The sequence below is a fragment of the Grammomys surdaster genome, unplaced genomic scaffold (assembly GCF_004785775.1).
Source record: "Grammomys surdaster isolate TR1022 unplaced genomic scaffold, NIH_TR_1.0 126968, whole genome shotgun sequence".
In the NCBI taxonomy this organism is placed as follows: domain Eukaryota; kingdom Metazoa; phylum Chordata; class Mammalia; order Rodentia; family Muridae; genus Grammomys; species Grammomys surdaster.
In genome coordinates, this window is record NW_021621753.1 from 1 (window position 1) to 4,097 (window position 4,097).

At 48.8% G+C, this 4,097-nt stretch overlaps 1 pseudogene; it reads left to right on the forward strand.

Annotated features, from left to right (window-relative positions):
- The first annotated feature begins 325 nt into the window (after nucleotides 1–325).
- LOC114615615 lies at nucleotides 326–3,978 on the forward strand (annotated as a pseudogene).
- The last annotated feature ends 119 nt before the right edge of the window (nucleotides 3,979–4,097 follow it).

Below are 4,097 nucleotides of genomic sequence, written 5' to 3' on the forward strand. Positions count from 1 at the left end.
TTGTCCTAACCTGGTGACAAGAAATCAGGAGAAGGAACTGAGATAGAGGGCTACTGGTTTGTGGAGAGCTCTGCATTCAGCCAGAAAAAAGCAAAACAAACAAACAAACAAAAAACCAAAACGGGACAGGATGTGATTGGACCTGGAGGGGTATTGATGTCACCCTGTCCCCTCCTCTTTGCTCCACCACAAGTGTCAGCACACTTGGCCACAGCCTGTGGAGTCCTGCTCCCTGTTTTCACTTACCATCATGAAATTCAGCGTCTTTACTGTCTGTGCATACCGACATTTCAGGAGTCCTGTCTGACCCAGGAAGGTTCAAGCCATGTCAAGCAAGGAACAGAAGGCCATGAAGAAAAGTGCCAAGCGCCCGAGGGTAGATAAGACCCTCCCATCAGAAGACTCCAAGAACCCAGATGCAGTCAAACCTGGTAACAACTGATATGGGGCTTATGGGGCTGGGCCCAACTGTGGGGGGGACACTCTACTACTTGGCACATGGAGTGTGGGAGGCAGTCTGATACTAATCAGGCCATTCCATGGTATTTCTTCTGGGTGGACTGGGGGGGGGGCATGGAGGGCAGAGGGGATTCGGACTCAGACCTCTGATTCTCAGCCATGCTCTGGGTTTCGGTCCCCACCTGACAGTCTCAGCCCATGGCAGAGATAGATAGATGCACGGCTTACAGAGACATTGGTCCTGGCCAACATGGCCTCTGAAGAAGCCCAGGGGCTCACAGGGAATTTTCTTGTAAGGCTTGTGCACATGCATGTATCTGCTGTCCCTAGACTGGGGCCAAGCTGAGTTTCACCTGTGGGAGGTGGGGTGGAGGAGGAGCATGAGTTCCTGGAAGACTGCTTCCAAACCTTTGTGTTGGACATGGGCTCAACCAACTCTAGAGTGGAGCTGTTTCCCATGCAGGATGATAAGAACAGCATGCTTCATTTGCAAAGTTTTTTTCCTTCCCTCTCGATGCAGCGGACAATCCAGCAGTTGGTACCAGTGAGATGGGCAGCCATTCCTCAGGATCAGAAGTGTAAGAGGCCAGGTGATGTCTTAAAGGGTTAGCCTTCCCTGTAGAAGTAGTTTCACTGCGGTTATATGCAGGTATACAAAGCAAAAAGTTCCCTTTCCCAGAAAACGGATCCAAGTGGAGAGTGTGGTGTTACGTGAAGTAGGCCAGCATCAAAGAGGCTTACTGCTACCTGTTTTCTCTCCTCTGGGGATCCTGGATTACAAATAGGTCCATAAAATGATGTAACCTGACCTCAGAGGGGAGACTGGGAAGAGGTGGGCGATACCCAGTTGAGGGGAAGGTTTGCAGGGGTTGAGAGGAGGTGGTTAGAGGCAGACTCTGGAGGTTGCACATGGTCACCTGGCACGAAAGTAGAAGAGACACTGTATGGGTGATGTAGGAGGAATAGCAGGAGGGGCTGGAGGAAGGAGGAGAGTGAGTGTGGCTGGAGTGCAGGGCACATGGGTGAGTACACCTTTATGAAACCCTCCGCTGCACCGGGAAAGGATCCCGGTAAACATTTAATATAAAATCCCCTACACTGCCAGAACACAACAGACACAAAGTCACCACTTGAGAAGAGGAGATGCTTCTGTGCAGCTGCCTGCAGTTGGGCAGGGAACGCCTGGGTTGCGGTTTCCGTGAGCCGTCCAAACCCAGCCTGGAGTGGGATGCCTAGGGATACAGTAGGCTTTCAGTCACTTGTGCTCCAGGAAGTAACCCTTAGCCATGTGTCATATGTGTCTGCAAGGGACGCTTTGGGTCAGTACAAAAAACAAGGACAGAGGATTAAAATTAATGACCCAAAGGAAGGACAGTCTGACTTTACCCCACATAAGCTCTAGCCTCTGCAAAACAGCATGCCTCTCCTTTTCCTTCAAAGCAAACTTAGGATGCTTGTCCTCAGTTAAGGATTCTGTGTTATTTTTTCCCCCAGGGAGCCTGTTGAGAAGAGGATGCAGGATTTCGAAGGTAGGTTTGAGCAGGTCTTGGTAGTCCCAGAACTTTCTTTCCAACCCTCCGACTTCTGCACAGTGAGAAAGTGGTCACTGAGAGACAGCAGAACTCTGGGACAGTTCTGTGGCTCCGAGGATGTTTCTGAAGAGGAAGTTGTCCTTTGGCCTTCAGGGGTTACCTTTACCTTAACTTTTAAGACGCTGCTGTGAGCAGGGGAAATGTTAATAGCTGTCGCCCAGGCTGAGGGGAGAGACTCCTGCTTCCTGCTTCCTGCTTCCTGCATCTCTGAAGAGTGTCACTAGAGATGATGGGCGAGCAGATAAATCTCTGCTCTTTAACTTACTGCAGGAGGGGTATGTCAGATTTCAACAGCTGTTTTTCAAGTTCTGAATCAAGTCATTTTTCTGGCTTTCCAAAGTTGCTCTCCTCCAGGAACCCCTGCCAAAGGAGGGCGTATTAAACACCCTTCAGTCTGTAGACATTTAGGAGCCTGTCAGGGAACTCCGAAGGCAGCACCGGGAAGAAAAGCGAGATAGCTTGTACATGTCGTGCATGCCACACTAGCTTGTTTTCTGTCGTCCACGGTAACAATGCCAGTGTACCACCCCCTCAACCAAGGCAGGTTTTATTCACTTGTGTAGGTGGACCAAGACAGCATTACTAGAGAGCCATCATCAATTCTTAGCTGGCGTGTAGAGTCGGTTCATACAAGCAAGGAAGTCTTGACAACATTGCTCTTTCTGGTGCAGAGGAACTGCTTGGGTTCTGACGTGTCCAGAAAATTGTTTGTCAGTGGCATTCTTTAGTCAAGCAGGATGTCCCATGCCTGTATTCCTAGCACTTAGAAAGTAGAGACAGAATCAGGAACTTGAGGTTGGCCTCAGTTACATAGCAAGTTTGAGACCAGCTTAGGCTACAAGAGATCCTGTCTTAAAAAAAAAAAAAGACAACAGATGCATAGTTATTCATATTTTCCTGTAGGTGGTGTGTCTGGGATGAACAAGGTCTTCTTCTCCCTCTGGATATTTGATTTAAAGTGATACCTTTTCCCTTGTCACACAGGTGATGTTACCAGGTTTCTTGTGGAAAAGAGGAAGCAGTTTGAAAAGGATGTAAATGCCTCTTTCAGAAGCCTGAATGAAAACCTCCAGGGTATTTTGAAAGCTCAGCAGAAGTCAAGGTAACATTGTGACCATCTGTATACAGATGTATACAGACTTCCTCCCAAGTCACTCCCGTTTGCCAGCTTGATCATGTCCAGAGTGGAATAGCTGATGGGACCTCTGGAGCACTGCCTTTTTCTCTACGACCTGGTCCTACTCATAACCAACGGGGAACCCCCTTTTATGGAACTCAGATGTGTTAGCTTCGAGACTGGCAAGACAGCCGTTTCTCCCCTATCAGATAACAGTACAGGTAACTTCTTGTAAGGGAGGCCAGTCCTCTGTGGTCTACAAAACTGTACCTATTAGGAGATATCACCAGAGCTCTCTTTTGTAAGTCTCACGTGGGGAAAGGGTTCCCTGCACACTTCGTGTCTGTAAAACACCACAGGGTATGTTGCCTTCAGGACATGGACTTAGGCTCTTAGAATTTATAGGTTACTCCATAAGGGGAAGGGAAGATGAGTCTAATTTTAAGCCAGAAATGCCATCTTGGGAGAGGTATGCACGAATGCATCCTCGGTGTTTGAGAGGGAAGACTCATGAAATGATGTCTCTGGTAGCAGCTTAAGACAAAATTCTTCTAGAATGAGAGTCAACATTTCTGCCTCTCGTGAGTCAGTGTAATTCGTTCCCCCTTTCTCTTTTGCTCCTGGCACCTGTTTCAAAATGATGAGTGTGTGTCATTGGCTTACCCTCACCCAGTGTGACCATGCTGTGCAATCTGTACTGTGTTTTACAGGCAGGAGCTTAAGTCTGTGTACTGTGAAAGGTTTGAGTCTCTGCACCAGGAGTGGCTGGATGAGGTGGACAGCACAAGGGACCAAGAAGAACACTTCAGTGTGAGTGGTGCTCTCAGCTTGGAACAGATCCTCTGCTGTGTCAGTTTCCCTACTGGCAGGGCCTCCTGGAGCAGGTCCGGAGGGAAGGGACAGGACATGAGCTCAGGGAGACAAGGAGG